The sequence below is a fragment of the Macadamia integrifolia genome, unplaced genomic scaffold, assembly GCF_013358625.1.
Source record: "Macadamia integrifolia cultivar HAES 741 unplaced genomic scaffold, SCU_Mint_v3 scaffold1989, whole genome shotgun sequence".
NCBI lineage: Eukaryota > Viridiplantae > Streptophyta > Magnoliopsida > Proteales > Proteaceae > Macadamia > Macadamia integrifolia.
The window spans coordinates 10233-31629 of NW_024868454.1; the positions used below are offsets into that span (position 1 = coordinate 10233).

General features: G+C 37.5%; 2 long non-coding RNA genes across 2 annotated transcripts in view; both read left to right on the plus strand.

Annotated features, from left to right (window-relative positions):
- The first annotated feature begins 11380 nt into the window (after positions 1-11380).
- LOC122065380 lies at positions 11381-15345 on the plus strand. The gene is made up of 3 exons (XR_006135995.1): positions 11381-13832; positions 14421-14503; positions 14703-15345. It is a non-coding gene; the product is annotated as an uncharacterized LOC122065380 (long non-coding RNA).
- Positions 15346-17077: 1732 nt separating this feature from the next.
- Positions 17078-21397, plus strand: part of LOC122065381 — a 23304-nt gene continuing 18984 nt past the window's right edge. The window contains exons 1-3 of the long non-coding RNA XR_006135997.1: positions 17078-19258; positions 19386-19440; positions 19525-19660. This is a non-coding gene — a long non-coding RNA (uncharacterized LOC122065381). The remainder of the gene's footprint in view (positions 19259-19385; positions 19441-19524; positions 19661-21397) is intronic.

The window sequence follows — 21397 nt, forward strand, 5'->3', positions numbered from 1 at the left end:
GGCCAACCATAACTAGTCGGCAAAAGAAGATATCATTCATAAGGAAAGGACGAGCCGACCCCAATGATCGGCAAAATAACACCTCATTCGTGACAAAACAAAGGCTAACCCGACTTAGTCGGTAAGGGAAGACCTCATCTTTCAGGAAAGAACGGCTTGTCATAAGCACCAAAGACCTTACCCTCTAAGGCGTGAAAGTCTGAGCTTTGACCCGATACCTCAAAACCTTATGCTCTAAGGCACGCAAGCTCAAGCTTCAACTTGGACCCACAACACCTTACGCACCAAGGCACGCAAGTCCGGCTACGGCTTGGCACCTCGAAAGACCTTACGCTTTAACACTTGCACTTACCAGGCTTCGGCCCGGATCCAAAAGACCTTATGTTCTAAGGCGCACACGTCTGAGCCACAAATTGGCACCTCAAGCCATGGAACTAGCTGCAACAGTAGTCGAAGAGTCAATTGTGGTCTATTCCTAAAGACCTGAACAGGGTGGTCAACGTAATGATGACCCCATCCGTAACAATGAGGCCGAGCCGGGCATAATGGATGCCAAAGGTGAGAATCATGGTCCAGAACGGTATAATCATCCCATTGAAAGAGAGTAAGGATGAAGGAACCGACCTATAAGCTTGGCGGTGTTCACCATCATTAAAGAACCTAGCCACCTCACACCGAATACTCATATTCAACGGGAGGATAAATGAATATGGAGTCCAAGTTGAGAAGACTTGGACAAGATTCTCATGAGATTTCCAGTTCAAAGTATTAATAAGATTATAAGTCTGCTAAAGATGAGCATGGAAAGTCCTCGAGACCATAGGGCCAACCCGATATGGTCGACAAAAGACCTCATTCGTGAAGAAAGGTCGACCTGAACTGGTCGGAAAAAGAAAATTTCATCAGCGAGGAAAGGACAAGCCAGCCCAATAGTTGGCAAACTATGAGGAAAGAAGGGCCGATCTGATATGGTCGACAAAAGACCTCATTCCTGAGGTTAGAACGATCAACCCAAATTAGTCTGTAAAAGATCTCATCCACGAGAAAAGGACGATCCGAACCTAATTATCTACAAAAAAGTAACTCATTAGTGAGGAAAGAAAGGCTGCCAACCCCAATAATCAACAAAAGAAACTCATTCGTGAGGAAAAAAAGGCTGACCCTAACTGGTCAGCAAATGAAGATTTCATTCACAAGGAAAGGACAAGCCGACCCCAATGGTCAGCAAAAGAACACCTTATTCGTGAGGAAAGAAAGGCTGACACGATCTATTCGGAAGAAGAAGATTACATCCATAAGGAAAGGAAGAGCCGAAGCCAATAGTCGACAAAAAAAAGACCTCATCTATAAGGAAAGAAGGGCCAACCCGACATGGTCGACAAGAGAACTCATTTATAAGGAAAGAAAGGTCGACCTAATCTGGTCGATAAAAGATCTCATCCACGAGGAAAGGACGAGCCGACCAAACTGGACAACAAAAGAAGACTTCATTCGTGAAAAAAGAAACCCCAAACCAAACTGCTCGGAAAAAGAAGATTTCATCTGTGAGGAAAGAATGGCAGATTCAACATTGTCGACAAGAGAAGACCTCATTCGGGACGAAAGAAAGGCCGACCCGAACTAATCAACAAAAGAACATTTCATCAGCAAGGAAAGGACGAGCCAACTAAAGAAGACCTCATCTGTAAAGAAAGGAAGAGTCTACCCTAATGGTCAGCAAAAGAAGATCTCATCCATGAGGAAACAAAGATCGACCTAACTTGGCTGGCAAGAGAAGACCTCATCTTTGATTAAAAAAAGGCCGTCCTAAGGCACCAAAGACCTTACACTCTAAGGCGCATAAGTCTGAGCTTCTACCCGACACCTCAAGACCTTACACTCTAAGGCACACAAACCTAAGCTTCAATTTGGACCCTCAATACCTTACACACCAAGGCACGCAAGTCAGGCTACGGCTCGACACCTTAAAAGACCTTACGCTCTAATGCTTGCAAGTCCAATCTTTGGCCCGGAACCTAAAGAACTTATGTTCTAAGGCGCACAAGTCCGAGCCACAAATGGCACCTCAAGCCATAGAACTAGCCGCAACGGCAGTCGAAGAGTTAACCCGTGGCCTATTCTTGAAGACCTAAACAAGGTGGTCGGCATGATCACCCCTTCCATAACAATGAGGCCGAGCCAAGCATAATGGATGGGTAGAGGTGAAAATCATAGGCCAAAACAGGATAATCATCCCACCGAAAGAGAAAGTAAGGAAGGAACCGACCTATAGGCCTGACGGAGTTCACCATCATCGAAGAACCTAGCCACCTCACACTGAATATGGAGTCTGAGCCGAGTAAAACTCAGGCAAGATTTTTGTGAGATTTCCAATTTAAAATATCAATAAGGTTAAAAGTTGGTTTATGATGAGGACGGAAAGTCCTCGAGACCAAAAGGCCGACCCGATATGGTCGGCAAGAGAAGACCTCATTCGTGAGGAAAGGAAGACTAACCAAACTGGTCGAAAAAAGAAAATCTCATCCACGAGGAAAGGACAAGCCAATGGTCGACAAAAAGAACTCATTCTTGATGAAAGAAAGGCTAACCCTAATTGGTTATTGGTCAGAAAAAGAACACCTTATCTTTGAGGAAAGAAAGGTTGACCCAAACTGATCGGCAAAAGAAAATTTCACCCACGAGGAAAGGACGTGCCAACCCCAATAGTTAGCAAAAGAAGACCTCATTTGTATGGAATGAAGGGCCAACCTGACATGGTCGGCAAGAGAACTCATTTGTGAGGAAAGAAAGGCTGACATGAACTGGTCGATAACAGATCTCATCCGTGAGGAAAGGACGAGCCAACCGAACTGGACCGCAAGAGAAGACTTATTCATGGAAAAAGAAATCCCGACCCGAACTGGTCAGAAAAATAAAATTTCATTTATGAGGAAAGAATGGCCTACCCGACATGGTCAGCAAGAGAATACTTCATTCATGAAGAAAGGCGGACCCGAACTGATCGGGAAAAGAAGATTTCATATGCAAGGAAAGGAAGGGTTGACCCTAATGGTCGGCAAAAGAAGACCTCATCCATAAAGAAATAAAGACCGACCCAACTCGGTCGATAAGAGACCTCATCTTTGAGGAAAGAAGGGCCATTCTAAGCACCAAAGACCTTACGCTCTAAGGCAGCAAGTCCGAGCTTCAGCCAGGCACATCAAGACCTTATGCTCTAAGGCGCACCAAGGCATGCAAGTCCAGATTTGGCCTGGCACCTCGAAAGACCTTACGCTTGCAAGTCCGGGCTTCGGCCTGGAACCTAAAGACCTTATGTTCTAAGGTGCACAAGTCTGAGCCATACATAGTCATCTCAGGACCTTAGGTTCTAAGGTGTGCAAGTCTGAGCCTCAACTCGGCACATTAAGACTTTACGTTCTTAGGTCCACACAACCGAGCCTCAGCTCTCCATCAAAGACCTAAGGTTCTAAAGGCGCACAAAAATCGAGCCTCAACTTGAACAAAGACCTTACGTTTTAAAGCACACAAAACCAAACCTCAGCTAGACATCAATGACCTTATGTTCTAAGGCAGGAAAGACCGAGCCAACAGGTATTTGATGGTCGGCACTCAAAAGTCTGACCCCGAAGGCTAGTACAAAAAGACAACTAAAAAAAATGACTAAATAACTAAATAGGGCAAAAACAAACAAAATTCAAAGAAGGGTCAAGATGATTGGCAGTAAGGAAAAATATCCACATTTTATACCGCAACGCCCATAACCATGTCCTAGACTCACAACCAACCTTGAAAATATATAACCAATCAAAGATTTAAATAGTACTACAAAAGAGTATGTCTTACTATTAATACTAATGAATTAGAATTAATGAGATGGAAGGAAAAAGGGGGGGGGGACTTATTTTTTCAAATATATACCTACTTTTTTAGACACCAAGAAATATTTGTAGAAGACGTACAAACACAATAACGTAAAACATAATTTGAAGCAATGATAAAGCAAATAACAAAGGTAAAAAAAACCTCAACTCGTATATATGTGCCACATCACGAGCACCTAATCTGCAAAAACAATAAAGTTACAAAATAAGAATGGATAGTAGAAGAGGGGGACAAAAAGAAAAAAAAAAAAGCAAAAGGAGAAAGGAAACTCAATATTTGCAGCATCAGTCAGCAGCCATGATATTTTTCTTCATTCCAAAGACATTCCAGAAGCAGCAATAATTAAAATACTTCACCACTAAGAATACCATAGTATAATATCAAAATAAATTCCATAAAATAATTGTATATAATAAAGTAATACACATTAAAGCAAAATATAGAAGAAACCCCCTCTTTCAAACTCGGAAACACATCCTAAGATAGTCAAACCTTAGATATTCAAGATTCCACACTCAACCTGAAGAGAAAACAAATTCCACGGTTTAATTCAAACTTCAAGATCACTACATAGATAGAAATTCAAACTAAACCTAAAAATTGTACAAACAATAATAAGTTTGATGTCCTTAAGAAGACCCCCTCCAAGACTCTGCTAGTCCTTATTAACTATGCATTCCTCAATGCCGTGTCTTGCCTCATAATTCTTTGCGCATCACTATTCAAACATTATGTATCAAAAATCAAATATTTAGACCTTCTAAAAAACAAAACAGTGAAATCTTGTATAAAATAAAAAAACAAAGCAACAAACCAAGGATATTCTGTGTTGCTTCACCCATAACTATGGCCTGAACACACAACTAATCCTGTTGACAACTATATTCAACTAAATCTTGTTTTAAAGACCATTCGAGAGAACCATGCTTATACTCAATACCAAGGAGAAGAACAATGTAAATAAAAAAATAAAAACATAAAAGCCAATCATATTCTGGTATATACCCACTTTCTTCTGTTTGCAAGAGTAGCACGCACATCTCTGTAGAAGAAGCAAACACAATAACCTCAAAAATCATAATTCAAACAAAAATCAAATGGAAAAAAATGTGGAAACTCAATGAATGATCTTGAGAAGACCCCCTTACCTCGACTCATTGACCATGTACTCCTCAATCTTATGGCATACGTCATCTTCCTATGCGCTGTAAACACCGTGCACAATAAATCATATAATTCGGCGGCTAAGCCAACCAAACAATAACACCATGCATTACAATAACAAAGTAACTAAATAGAGAAAAACAAACAAAATTCAAAGATGGGACAAATGATGGTACCAAGGAAAAGTATCCACATTTTGTACAGCTTCACACATAACCATGTCCTAGACTCACAACCAACCTTGAAAAGAAAACCAATCACAGATTTAAATAGTACTACAAAAAATTATTTCTAACTCTTAACACTAAAGAATTATAACTAAAGATAAGTAAGAAAAAAAGGAGGGGAGGGAGGAAACTCATTTTTTCAATTACGTACCCACTATTTTGTAAACCGATAAATATTTGTGGAAGACATACATACACAATAACGTAAAACTTCAATTAAAGAAACGATAAAGCAAATAAAAAAAGGTAAGAAAAATCTTGACTCGACTACAAGTGCCACATCACAAGCATCTAATTTGCAAAAACAATAAATTTACAAAATATAATTGGATAGCAGAGGAAGGCAATGGAAAGGAAAAAAATAAGGAAAAGGAGAAAGGAAACTCAATCTTTGCAGCATCAGTCACCAGCCATTGATATTTTTCTTTATTTCATCCACATTCCTAAAGCAGCAATAATTCCAATACTTCTCTGGTAAGAATACCACAGTATAATATCAAAATAGATTCCAAAAATTAATTGTAGTTGACAAAGTAATACACATAAATCAAAATTTGGAAGAAACCCCCTCTTTCAAACTCGGAAACACATCTTAGGATAGTCCAACATTAGATATTCAAGAAACCACACTCAACCGGAGGAAACAAATTCCATTGTTCAATTCTAACTTTAAGATCACTATACCAATAGAAATTCTAACTAAACCTAAAAAAAATAAGTTATGTGCAAACAATGATGAGTTTGATGTCATTAAGATGAGTTATGTGCAAACACAGAGCTTGAAGAAAAGAGGGAGAACGACTTAAAAAGAAGAGAACTCAACAGGCCACAATAAAATTTAATACTCCTCTCGTTGTCAATACCACAAACTAATAATATTAGAAACCTATAAAGAGTAACTAAAGGATACAGACAAGATGAGTTCCACACCCCTCTGGATTTTATCTGCAGACATCACAAACAGAATCAGCTTATACTGACATAAAAAATTCTTTTAGACATGAATTCACTGAAAATTTTAGTATGTACAAGTACCTTCAAAAGGACAAGAACAACAAAAAGTGAGGCAAGAACAACAATAGGAAGGCATTAGAAAAATAAAAATATAGCAAATAAAATAGAGAAAATGATCAAGGAATTTGATCTGACAGAGAACCCCCTTTGGTCCCCAAGTTCAAGGCTTCAATATGAAAAATGTGCTTAACATCCTTTTAGATGCATGCCCGTTGACTCAAAACAAATGTTAAATTCATGGAGAGAGCGACATTAGAACATGAATAGGAGAAAAACAAGGGGGGGAGGTTTTGGAATAGCATATACCGATACAAACAGGATGAGGTCCACACCCCTTTCGGAATTTTTTTCTGCAGAAGTCAAAAACAGAAGCAGCCATACTGATATAAATATTTCTTTGAAACATGAATTTCACTAAACCTTTTAGGATGTAAAAGTACCTTCAAAAGGATAAGAACAACAAAAAGGCAAGAACATATCAAAATCAATAGGAAGGGGCATTATCGTCTAACCCTGCGGTAGTTTGGTTATTGGTTGTTAACCACGATAGTGGGAGTGCCCCTGCTATGGTATATGTTAGGTAGTAGAGTTTGTATTTATGTTTCAGTTGCTAGTTGTTTGTTTGAGTTATATTCTCCTTCCTTCTAATTAGTCTTACAATCTTAGTAGGAATTCTAATAAGAGTTTGTTAATAAGTATTGGCCATGGACCATGATAGAAGATTACTAAATCCTATCGTGGTCTCTTGGGTTATTTTCTTCAATCCCTTCTCTCTCGTGTTCTTGACATTTTCAATGTTTGTGGTACTAGTTATCGGTTTCTCGGTCGTCACAATTTCCTTTCAAACAAAATAAGCCACTCAGAGAGAAAAAAGCACCCCTTCCTCCATAAAAAGCATCACGAAGTGAAAAAATGATTATGGACGAGGAGGAAAAGATAATTTTACTTGCAAATTCCCAAAGACACGATCTTTAACCTCCCACATCTTAAATAGAAGACGAATAGCTGTAGCATATAATACCCTGGTATAAATAAATACAAGAAAAATTATTGAGATGCATTTTGATATTACAACTCAGCTTTTTCCCAACTAATTGTACTGATTAAAAAGAAATGAGAAGGAGAGGTTTTTTTTTTAGGGGGGAGGATGATAAAGAACTAAGAATGTCCATATGAGCAAATGAAATGGAATAAGATAGTTGCCAAATGAAATTGATTATATGATCATTACTCAAATATAATGGCTATATGGATATAGAATGCAACTCAAATAACAAAAAATAAATAACCAAGAGTTTGCAAGCACCACGAAATTTGAGGTGTATACCCATTTTAGGCTATCTTTGGTATGGTTTATATTTTGATACATTTCCCTTTTTGTAGATATTTGGTATGATTTCTGTTCATTATTTCTATTATATATATATATATATAAATTAAAATAAATACAGAGTTGAAGAGATGTTAATGATTTATTAGCATAGTGCTAAACCTTTATGAGAACGTGTTCTAACGGCTCAAAACTGAGAGCACTATCGACATTGCATATTATTTTAAAACAAACCTATAAACCCGTCTTTCACCTTCTTCCCGTCTTCCTAGTTCACACCATCTATCCACAGAAAGAACCAGGGTCACCAGCTTCTCCACCCATAATTTAATTGGAGAAATCGGGTGGGATGATGGTGGCATTGGGAGCGGCAAAGGAGGAGCGTCACGATGGAGAGTAGGTTGTCTTCACTCGACTACAAAAAAGTAGTTGGAGTACAATAATTTCTCAGCCTTCCTTTGAGCTTCTTTAAATCTTTGTTGTGGTTGCTCTTTGTCCATTCCATCAAAGGGAAAGATCAGGTGAGGTCACTCCCGTGACATAAAAATAGCCTAACTGAAACCCCACTTTGGGATTCTCTGTTGCACCAAAGCTTCATATTTTTAATTCTATCCGAGTTGCAAATAAGGAGGAACTATTCCCCATTCGTACGTATTTATTTTTACTGTTATATCTCAACACTCGGGGGAATTGATGAAATAGCGCTGCCTTTGGCCATTACAAACCCATTTGGAGGCCCATAATCGGGAAAAACCAAGTCCAATTATCGTTGGTTGGTTCAGTGGAATAATTAAGAAGCTTTATTTATTTGGGATATTATTATTTTTATATTGGATAGGATACATAGGAAAACTTTAGCAAGTTTTGGAATTGTTTTAGGTTAGAGTTTGTTTCCTTTAATATTTATATGTTTGTAACCCAATCATTGAAACAAATTTGATGGAATAGAAGTTTGAGTGGTTACCTCTCAGTTGTGTTGTGAGACCAGGTTGGTCGAATGCCATCCCTTCTTTCCTCTTCTCCTTCTTCTCTTCTCTTCTTCATTCTTCTTGTTCCTTCTCTACTTCTACTTGAGTTTCTAAAACTCGGTCCACATCTCCTGTTTCAGCGGTGCTACTAGCTCCACAAGACTAGGATCGATCTCCCTTCTCTATTCCTCTACTGAGATTTTGCACCATGGTTCTTGCCTTAGAGGCAATTCAAGCTGTCAAGTCTGCAATCTTAAGCTTGTGTGTTCCGTGATTCCTGTGAATATCAGGTCTGACCTGAAGCTTTCCGCCAGACACAGTTTCAAGCCTGTAGTGGGATTTCACCTTTTGTTATTTTGGGTGACCATCTGATGTAGACCAAGTCCTCAAATGGGGCTCCAAAGGTGGTTCACATTTCACAGACAACAAGATATGCGAGATCAATTGGGCTTCCTTACCTTGGGCAGAAAAACTTTCCTAAAGCTACCGATTGGGATTTCTTTCCATTAATTCTGCCTTGGCTAGGAAGACAGCAAGAGGAGCTCGATTGAGAAGTTCTAGAAGCCTTTGAGTACTATTTAGTTTAATCAATACTTTCAACTAGAAATCTCACGAAATTCTAGTCTAAGTCTTGCTCGCCTCGGACTCCATATTCATTGATCTTTCCGTTGAATACGATTATTTGGTGTTAGGTGGCTAGGTTCTTCAATGATGGTGAACACCGCTGGGCCCACAAGTTGGTTCCTTCCTTCTTTACTTTCTCTTTCGGTGGGATGATTATCCCGTTCTGGATCGTGATTCTCACCTTTGCCCATCCTTTATTCTTGGCAAGGCCTCATTGTTACGGATAGGGTGATCATTACGCCGACCACCCTGTTCAGGTCTTCAGGAATAGGCCACGGTTGACTCTTCGACTACCGTTGCGGCTAGTTCCATCACTTGAGGTGTCAATATATGGCTTGGACTTGTGCACTTTAGGACATCAGGTGTTTAGGTTCCGGTCCAAAGCCTGGACTTGCAAGCGTTAGAGCGTATGGTCTTTTGAGGTGTCGAGCCGTTGTCGGACTTGCGTGCCTCAGAGCCTTAACATCAATCAAGTGCCTCCATGGGATCCACTTGAGTGGATTCTAAAAAAACATCATCTGATGTGGCCACTTTCAATGGTTTTCACTTGTGGGGGAGCAGGTGTGATGATCTTAATCTGAGATGCAATGGGGGGAGCTACGCCAAGAGTACTTTGGTCTCCATATTTTTGATGTAGCGTAATTAGCTGGGATCTTGAACTGATTTATAAAATAGAACCATCCCTTACCCTTAGTAGTTGTGTATCACCTTTTGCACACTTAATTTCTAGTATTGAGCCCTTGTAATGAGAAGTAATCCATGGTCATGATTGTATGGCGGCGATAAAATTTGACTATTATTGGTTCAGATCATGTATGTCAGGGAAAGATCGTCACCTCTGATTAATGTTAGGGGGCGATTATATAATTTGTTTATATTTTTAAGGTAGGTCATGGGGTTTCCTTTTAGTAGCCGATTAGGAATTATAGTCAGATAAAAAAAATATATATTTTATTGTTTGTTGTGGGCTGCAAGGAAGGTTCAGTCGTTTATTGAAGGTATAAGTCTAGTAAGTTAGTTCTGCTGTTGGAAAAGTTGAGTCCTTTTTTCTTTTGGGTGAATAAGAAATTCATTATTAAAAGGAGAAAGAAAAACATGGAGCCCTTAGAAATGGGAAGAAGAAAAAACATTACAGAGCTAACAATATAAATGAAAGCAAAACCCAACCCTCAGAGAGTGGAGACAGTGCTGCAGTATTAAGACCATTTATGTTTTTGGGTCTTTATATTTGAATTGTGCACAACATAGAAAAGAAAGAAAAAATAGAAGTGATGGATTAGATTGATTAGCAGGGAAAAAAATTGGCCTACCAATCCAGTCATTAGTATTTATTCAGGAGAAAGAGCCCTGCTAGTCTGGAGTAGGAAACGCCAGATGTGAGGACCAATGGGAGGGCGTAGGTGGGGATTTATGGGATTGGAGGAAGTTCTAACTATAAGGGGGCGCACTTGGTCAAACGGTAAGATACACATGTTGTGACCTGGTGGTTAAGCGGTTGAAACAGCCTTTTGATATTCTCGGAGTAAGGGTGTGTAGTTTTCAAACAGCCCCCCGGCGGACGGTACATACTTTTTTCAGGAAGTCCTAACTATTTTATATGAAAGAGGTACCTGCAATGAATTATGCAGCCAACACTAGAAAGGAATCACTTTTCCTTGGAAGTTTTGCATCAAATGGGTAAGAAGCATTATTTCTGCTACACTTTCTTCTTTGCTAGTAAATTCAAGATACTTACTACTCTTGAACAATGAGATAAGATGTTAATTGACTGTAACTGATTGTAGAGGTGTTTGTTGAAATGGACGAACTGACAAACTTTCACCAGCTCTGGGTAATTACCTGTTACATAGCTTTTGATTATTTAAACCTTTTCTGCTCTATAACCCTGCAGAAAATACTGCACATTGCTTTTGAAATCAAATTCCATCAAAAGACCTGGAGAGTTAAGTACTGGGTTCAAATATCTTATTAATCTTTTTTCCCTTCCATTTTATTTTTAAATAAAATATTTGATGAATAGAAACAGATCTTTTTATAGCCATGCTGGATCATAGATATTAAAAGGTACCTGGCTACTTATGCTCCAATTTTCTTGCCCCCATAAAATATTTTTAATATGTGGCTGCAGGCGGTTAATTGCATCATTTGTACAATTTTGATGGCAAGTACTCAACCAAACCAAACATCTCGTCCCAGCTCCCATTGTATGAAAGATTCAACCACTCATTTGGATATTTATGAGGTTTGTGCATCATCTGCTGTTCCACCTAACTATTACGACCCTGGGGCAGAATGTGCTTAAATTTCTCCCTTAGGGTGTGATGCATTGGATGTGAAATTAGGGTGTTATAAATTGGAAATTAATGTGGGATTGACTGCAGGCAGTGTGAGGGGTTTCTATGATGAGTCTCTTTTGTCTTGGCCCTTGGGACTCAACTTTTGGTTACCTGAAAAACAAACTACTTTTATGTTGGCACATCCTTCATTGTCTATTATTTTGTCCATTCAAGCAGTGAGCCAATGAACCTTATAGGACCATTAGCTGCATTTCTGCTGATGAATCTGCCTACCAATTATGTGGTGTAGATCTGCATATATTACCAAAAGCAAATGAATCATGTTAATCAAGAAAATGTCAATTTTCCTGGTTTTAAAGGTTGTTCATGATTCTTTCTCATTTTCTCTATACAGGTGATAACTGCAATGACTTATCAGATAATTCCAGAACGAGGTTTAATGCTATTTGTGATTTTCAGTTTATCCCACATGTTTGGAATGCTTATTCTGTGTTCAAATTTTATCTCATAATAGCCACCTGCTATTGATATTTGTTTGTATTGCTGCTAGATTTATATGGCCAATCTATGAAATGTCCTTTTTGTTTCAAACTTCCATTTTGAATTTTAAACTCGAATTGATGTTTTTGAACAAAAATTTTCCAACGATGCAAGAGAGGTAAAAAGGGTTAAGAGTTAAAAAATAGATATCTTTAAGGCAAGATATTCAAATGCTCATGCACTCTCAAACATTTCACCTGAGACCTGCATGGTTCTAGATTCTCTTCATGTTACCTTAGTTTCTCATTAAATAGTGAATTTCCATTTTTAAAATGCACAGATAAGGTTGTTCTGATGCATGCATTTGATAGGATTAGTATATCGTAGACTCCATTTATTTTTATATAGGTGTTCTTTTTGCTCTGCTTCTCAATGTATATTCTACTCCATGGAAAATTCATATACATTTGACATTTTATCTCCCAAGACTTTTGATTGATGCAAGTGATTTTCAGGGGATTGGTTGCCTTCTGTATGCAGAGTTGAGAAAGAAACTGCAATACTGATTTTTGGTTTCTGGTTGCTATATTTATCAATTTGTCAACTAGTGCCACCTTATGAATTTTGTTTCATTAAATCAATAAATTTATTGAAAGAAGAGAATTTGGTTCAACCAAGTATTTTTAGTGGATTTCCTCATAAATTTCATGAATGTTTCCCCATGTAGGACCCGGTTGCTTGGTCTTGAAAATATTGAGAGATGTGTTTTGGATTCTTTGCACTGATAGGATGAATATCATTGTTTTAACAGTGGCAGGCTGCTTACACCCTGGGTTCCGCTTATAGAATGTCGTTTATGCTTTGCACACGGTTATGTTTATAGAAGAGAATTAGGAGCCTAACTCTCGCATGCCTTTTGGATTACTGAGTGCAGGTTAAACAGTTGTATTTTGTTGCACCTCATGAGCTCCATTTTCAAATAGGTCACCCGTTTTTTAAGAAGCATATCGCACACATGCTCAATTACAAGGTTGAGATGCTATTGCTTGCTTACTTTAATTTGGTAATTAAAAAAAAAAAAAATTGGTCCAATTGTTCCACATTAGGATATTCTTTGGTAGGTTTGGATGGTCTGAAGATTAACCTAAGGCCGTATCATAATGGTCAGTATTATCTGTCCAAGTTATGGTTTTTTACACAACTGCAATGGTGACAACTTATGTTCCTCCTCCTTCGAGAGTTAAAAATGAATGTTGAGAAGTAGAGCTAATCCCGATAAGGGATTAGAGTCAAAACCAGGACCCGATAGGGGCCTTTTGGTCCTATCAGGTCCATATTTGGGTAATTTAGGGCTGCGGCTTAGTGAGGGGCTTTTATGTATTTTCTCCTTTGGTTTTATGCATTATATATACAACATATTGACCTGCGATCAGCCTATTTCTGGACTGATCGCAGGCAGCTCTATTTCTGGACAGCTTTCGGTCTCTCCTTTTATTCTTCTTCTTCTTCTCTTTTCTGGCTTCTGGTTTTGGTTACAAGGTTTCTACTTTGCAACAATGAATATCAGAGAAATGCATTCAAGAAAGCCTCAAATTTATTGTACTTGCATATCCAATTAGTTTTGTGAATCCAAGTGATTGATTCTTGTTACTTTTGATGTTTCAGCTCGTGGCATGAACTATCCTGATGTTACTTTGGTGATTTAGGTCGCTTACAACTTGGTGTGCTCATAACTCTACTACATTTTGTTTGATGGTCTAGATGACTTGTGCGATGGTACTTCAATAGACACTTACAGGGCATAAGTATTGGTAGAAGCATACACCATATTCGTTGGCCCTAAAAGGTGTTATCTTCCTCTTCATTCATCATTTTTACTAATGTAAGTAGTGCATGCCTAAGAGATTATAAACTATTCTGCATCAATCAAGAGTAAGATGAATCTTTTCATGCTTTTATTTATGTGGGTCGAAATTGATACACCAGTAACTTTAAGCTGAACGTGGATGCTTATTGAATCATGTGTTTACCATCAACCCTTTAGTGGGGGTGCTTACATTATTATTACTTATGTGTAACACAAAATTTCTTGGATGAAATAAAAGATTTGCCAATTGAGAAGTCTAGTTTACCACAAGTAGATTCAGATATAAAAATGAAGGTGGTTTCTCTCTTTCTCATTCATTCATTCATTAAAAATTGAAATTATACGAATATACGTGTGAAAATTTTAATTTCCATAATATTATTTGTTTTTTATATTAAATGTGCATTGAAGGAAAGAGGTAATTAGGATATTATTTTTGAAGAACATGGGCACCTAACTGTCTAATGTCATATTGAATTCAACTGGCATGCTCACCCCTTTGGTTGAACCTATCCTTATCTATAATAAATCACATTATCAATCAATTTTTTTAATTCTTTTCATCAGGAAATTAGGAATGCTACCTAACCTCTAAACCAATGAATGAGCAGTCAACAGATTCCCTGTTCGAATTGCAAGTGAGGGAGTAGGTACTGAACTCTACACCTGGTTCATCTGACTAGTACCCATCTTCTTGTTAGTGATTGCCCTATAATAAACTCTGCACTTCAAAAGAATTTGATTCTCTTTTGACAAAGTTGTCTCCAGATTTTGCTCCTTTTATATATATATATATATATATCTTGTTCTTCTTGGATAACTGTTTGTTATTTATTGTGCTCATTTCAGTTGGTAGGAAAATGCAATTAGTTTTCAATGTTGGTTGACCAGACAGGGTATCTCATCTGCAAATGGCTGAGGCTGTTGCAAATATCAGAGGATACAACATTTCATTGATCAGACCTATTTCTACAACATCAGTAAGCCACTCACCCAACCCCTTTGCTTTTTTTTCCTCTTGAAATCTCATTCAGAAACTTGTGATGCATAAAACATGACTTTCTCATAACATGGGTATCTTGGACAAACCTTACCCTTCGATATTATAAATGACAAAGGTAGCCGTAGAGATCACAAAAATCCATTAAAGAAACAAAAGTTTATCCGCAAATGCCGAGGAGGAACTTGAATCCAAGCTAGGGTTTGATCTATTTTTTGAATGAGAAAAGAGTCTTGGATGGTTGCTTCGATATTGTAAATGGCAAAGGTGGACGTAGAGATCACAAAGATCCATTAAAGAAACAAAAGCTTATCCCCAAACGCCGAGGAGGAACTCGAATCCAAGCTAGCATTTGATCTATTTTTTTAACAAGTAAAGAGTCTTGGATGGTTGTTTACTTTTGCATCCGTAAATTTTATACGGTACTTGCTTGCTCATTCCATCCTTATCCTCTTCCGCTTCATTATATTTGGAGTTCCTTATGTTGTTAGCTTTTGCAGTCATCTTGGGAGGATCAAGACACCAACACGACATATAGTTGTATCTATCTGTACTTTCTTTCCCCTTTATTTTTATGCCGCCATGAAGTTATGTATATTTCAAAGACCTTTCGGGTGTTGTTGCATCTTTAACTGATACACCTTGGCATTTGGTTACCTTATGTGTAAACTGGAATTTTTCTTCTTTTATTTTTTTTTGGGGGGGGGGGGTGGAATTTTTCTTTCCTGAAATATGAGGTTACCTTTTCTCATAGGGTGATAAGCCATGTGAAGGAGGTGCACTTCCAGGCCACAAAGTTATAGGAGAAATTGCAGTTACTAGAAAGTCCACTGCTGGTGTGGGGCTTATCAGTTCCCTCCCCATCATGATATCTACTCTATTGAAGTTCTTATCCAATTAATTCATGATCTTAAGGTACAAGTATACATCATTTGGATGAATCCTTATGTAATTGCTATGTTTTTGAGTGATTTTCTGTAACCGACTTATTTCACTTTTCTGTTCCATACAACTCTAATTTAGGAGCTCGAATCAGTGTGAAACTAATGCCTGGAGCTAGTGGGGTAGTAAAAGGCCATGCTGACCATGTTTTGATATCTGGTTATGATGGTGCTTCACCTTGGACTAGTATCAAGAATGTTGGGCTATGGGACCTTGGTTTGGCTGAGACTCATCAAACATTAGTTGCAAATGACCTTCGTGGTTGAGCTACTCTACAGATAGATGGTCAACTTAAAGCTGGAAGGGATGTGACCATTGCAGCGCTTTTTGGTGCAGAAGAGTTCGGCTTTAGCACTGCTCCTTTGATAACCCTTGGCAGCATCATGATGCGTAAATGCCACAAAAACACATGCCCTGTTGGTATTGGTACACAAGATGTACAAAAGAAACTAATAAAAATGAAACTACTGAAAGAAAAGCCCACAAATGTAGTAGTGGGCCTTGTACAAGTAAATTATAAATAGAAAACTACTAAATAAAAAAAAGAAACCAAAGTAACTATATAATAATAATACAATATGGAACAACTGCCTAGTGCAGTTGGTGAGCTATGGTGTGCAAAAAACCCATACTCACTAGGCGGTCTCAAGTTCAAGCCTCCTAGCTGTTACCTACTTCCCTCCCTACCTACTAAATAAATAAATAATACAATATGGACCCCACGTATCTGGTTTTTAGTTAACCAGTAGCATCCAGACATGTTTGGCATGACTTGAACTGAAATAGGTTCAGTTGAAACCGTGGCTTATTGAAGGGGCTGGTTCTTCTTCTTGCGGCTAAACTGTTTTGAGTATAGCTTGTCTACATCAGAATGGGTCCTCTTTGATTTTCTCCCCAGTGTTATTTCTCCCTAGTTAGATTTCTTTTTATCAAAGATTTCTTAGTTCTTTTTAGTGAAGATCTTTTGAATTTTCTGCTTTGTAGTGATCAGTTCATCATCTTTTATGTTGTTATTTTATGACTTGTAGTTGTTGATGTTTTCTGTCCTGCAACAACGAGTTCTTCATTTTCTACCATTGCTATTTTCTGGATGAGACTGGTATTATCTGCCGCTTATATTGTTTGTTACTATCTAGATTTCTGTTTAAAGAAGATTTCTCTATGTTGCTACTGATGGCAGCTGGTATCTTTGATAAGAGCTAAGCTGGTCTGATCTGTTTAATTTTATTATCTGGTACTGAGACTGAAGTTTCTTCTTTTATTTGCTACATATCTGGGTGTGGTTGGTGGCAACTGTCCTCTACTTCTGATATATTTATTCAATCTGGTGTTGCTGGTCATTTATGTTATGGTTATTTTAAGCTGGAGTATAGGGGATCTATGTGCTCTAGCTTGAGGGGAGTGGTAAGAAAAAAGAGATTATTTTAAGAAGAAAACATTACAAAAATACCCCCTACAATACAACATTTACCATGAGAACAATGCGACGTAGAAGGCAAAGATGGGGAAAGAACATAAGCAAAGGATATTTTGGTCTTGCTACTTAAAAGGGAAGAAAAGTATGAGGAGTAAGGAGTGGATATAACACATGGAAGGTATTTGAAGTGCTATTACATGATGTGAAATGTCTGAAAGAGGGTTCACAGCTTGAAATTATAAATTTATTTTCTATGTGAATTTCTTCATACATATCTTGAAGTTCTTATCCCAAATTGTCCAGTGTCTTGTAGAGGTGTAGTATTGGTGTGACATAAAAAAGTATGTGGATTTACAAATGATTCTATACTTATAGTCATGATTTATTGTCCATATTAATCATATTGGAGTTGACTATTGTTTATTCGTTTAGCCATTTCTTTATCCCTGCTATGTTTTTTTATGTTCTTCCAAATCTAAAACTTGATATTGGTTTCAATATTTACTGAGGAAATTAAAACTACAGTGGTTTTATTGAAATAAATTTGTGGGAATCTTTTCATATCATTAAAATAGAAGTTGCATAAATTTCCTGTATCAATGTAGTATACAACACACAAAATGAGAACAAATAAGTTCCTCACTTTTGCATCTGTGAATGGTTTCATACGATACTTTCTTCCTCATTCCCGCCTTTATTCCGATTCATTATATTTGGAGTTCCTTATTTGTTATCCTTTGCTGTCATCTTGGGAGGATCAAGGCACAAACAAGACATGTAATTGTATCGATCTGTACTTTCTTTCTTATTACCCAGTTGTGCTGGGTTTACTTTCAAATCTAGGTACAAGTAACCCCGTTATTCTATGCAGTCACGAAGGTATGTGTATTTCAAAACAAGGGTTATAAAAAGTGATGTAATTGGAGGAAAATGAAAGTAAGGAGTCTCACATACAATGGACTGCTAGCTGATATATTTTTCCCCTTTTGTTAGCCAAATTCATCTTCCAATATCCCATGCTTATTTGTAACTGTTATAGGAAATGAAAGAAATAGATGTTGAGGAATATCTGGGTTCATCTACTGGAGATGACTATGAATTTGGTTCGGAGAATGGTTTTGTAAAGCCTGCTGCTAGTGTGACTAAAGGAGCCCTGGTGAAAGGTGTTAAGAAATTGAAATGGTCTAGGTTTGATTTCAGTGAAGGGGAATCAGAAGAACATGCGGATTTGAAAGGTAGAGCTAGTGTAAAGGAGATGATGAGCATAGCTGCTTTGAGAAATTATGATATGAAGAAAATAAGATGAGCATAGCTACTTTGAGAAATTATGATATGAAGAAAATAAGATGAGCTCCTAAGCTCATTGAAGATGAGAGTGGATTTTTAGAGCAAATTCAATCCATGCGAGATGAGCTGATGAGAACAAATTTGGATGAAGGTGGGAGACAAAAGAGGGAGGAGGAATCACTTCTTACTCAGAAAAGTTTTGAAATGATGACATTAATTCACTTTATGAAGGGTAGTTTATGCAATCTTAAGGAGATAGGCAAAATTGCAGATTGAAATGAACAATCGAAATTATTGACTGAAGAAAAACCAAACCACTTTCTTGAAATTATATCTAAGGTATAGGAAGTCTCTAGAGTGGAGTTCAAAATATGTTTGTCAGTTGTTAATGTCTTCTTTAGTAGTTCTCATTGCTCTACTTTGGTGCTTTTTCCGTGCCTTATTATTCTCTTTTAGTTTTTATTTTTATTTTGTCTCAATTATGGTTTTCTAATTGAGTTTTAATCTAGAATATCACAACATCATTGATACTGTTACAAATGTGGTGATGCTATTAATTATGTATAAATTGATTATATATGTATGGATCATGTATCCAAAGCTTGTATCTCCCTGTAATTTTGATTACTGGCTTTTTTTAGTCTCCTCAGATTTGAAGAGTGCAGCATTTTCCCACTGATAGTAAAAGCACTACTTTGGCGGATATGTGTGGATAATCATTGTATAGGTAGGAGGCCACTCTTCCTGCTTGCCTTGATGGTATGTTGTCTTGAGTGTTGAGTTTCACTTTTTTCTTTCAGCTGACAGCATTTTCATATTGATACATAAAGTTACTGGTTCCTTCGTGTGTCTATGTGTGTGTGTGGTTATCATCAATCTCGAGCAGGAAAGGATACTTTGGTCAAGGGTAAAATTGGCACAGGAAAAGTGCAGCATTTTTGGTACGTCACTTGCTCTTTTTACGTTCTTCATACTGTTTCTTAACACTTGTCTACTCCTCCAATTTGGTTGCTAAACAAACACAGATTCTTGGAATTGAAGCAGTTCTAAAGGCAATGAGTAGCACTGCAAACTTACGGGTTTAAGGGCTGCCTTGACGTTTCTAGGCTTCCTAGAAAAGGAGATGTGTGGAGAGGAAAAGGCATGCACTGGGACACAATGGTATGTCTCATTTGTTTGTGCCGACCAGTAATTGGTGAATTTGTTCTATTTTAGTGTTCTATTCCCCTACCCTTCCTGAGTGGGAATGAGAATTAGTTAAAGATACTTTATTATATCTCTAATCTTTTTCACCCAGTAGGTATGTCCATAACTAAAATGAAAAAAAAAAAGGGAATGCCAATGCATTAGGATGTAGACAATTGATTTCTATCAATAGCCTTCTGAATTTATGAAACCGTAGATTCTAGAGCTTTATTAATTTCTTTTTCTGGTTTAAACTGTCTTTGGTTACATTGCTGGGACAGTTATTAGAAAGCCTTCTCATTGTTTTGTTTTAGAGAATTTTAATAGTGGCAATAATCACAATTAAGTCACGCCATATTACTTTTCCAGCTTGGCTATAAACTGGTTGACTGCTTACATTTGATTGATTGAAAGTTTAAAGGAGAGAATTCCTCATTGCGCTAGTTTGGGGAGGAATCTGCACTCCACACCAATGCTGGTGCAGAGAACGGTATCATCCACATTGGGCCCATATGGCCAGACCATGAGAGAAAATAATAAAAAACCTCGTGTGGGAGGACAATAGTACCTTGGTGTTGTGGGGAACTTTTTTTTTCAAGTTTAAAGTTACTCTTTTAGAGAGAACTCACATAGTCATGTGCTTCTAATACTGTGCTTTCCCTAGTCTCATGGTTTGTCTGCTTAAAAAATTCCCATCATTTGTTTTTCCAGTATTGCATAGATCCTTTATTTGCCATGGCAGTGGGTGCTGTATCAATATATGAAGAATTATGTTGTGTTGCTATTATGCTTTTTATTAAAAAAAAAATCCCCCTTTCAATGCCTTAGGAAACATTTTATGCTTGCTTCTTGGGGAACGTATGATGACAGATGTTACCGGGGCATTTCATTTTCTGAAATGTAGCCATCACCGAGTCATATTGATATGTCAGGGACACGCTTACACTTATGTTGACTGTTGAGAGAACTTAATTTTGTCCTGTAACTATGTTTTCAAACATGCCATATTTACGTACAATTAGTGTAATTTTTCAGGTGCATTGATAGTTTATCTCAATGCCTAAGTATATTATTGTTTTTCTGCCACTTGTTAATGTAGTAGTTGTAGCCTAAAGCATTTATTATAATGTATGTAATGGATGGAATGGATGTAACTGCACTTTTGTGTTTCCTGAAATGTTGAAGTCAGATTCAACTCTGATTAGTGTTGGACAATGATAATTTTCTTGTTAAGTAATAAATAACTATGATGTAGTTGTTAATCATAATTTTATCTCATAGTAGGGAAAGGTTCCGTTGTTCAATCTGAATGCAATTATTTCTCTTAGTATGTTGTAATGATGATTTTTTCTTCACTATCAGTCTGCTAGAAAATGTTTTGTATATTCATTTTCAGAATATGTCAGTGGAGAAGCTGCATCTGGCCCTAGTGAGGAGTTTCTGTTCCTTTTTTCCCGTCATCAGTCTTTTATCATCTCCTTCTAAATCAGTTAAAGCTGCAGTGACTGGATTTCTCTCTGTATTGAGAGCTCTTAATGCATTTTTCAGTTGCATCTACGAAAGTACCTAATATCGCCGGGGAATTTCCATTTATCAGCAAACCTCAATCAATTAGTTGTAGGCTTTTGCTGGATCTGTGGCTGCAGGTTACTTTCTATTTCATGATTTCATCTAAAATAATGTTGTTGAGGGAGATAGCCTCATTTTCCTTTC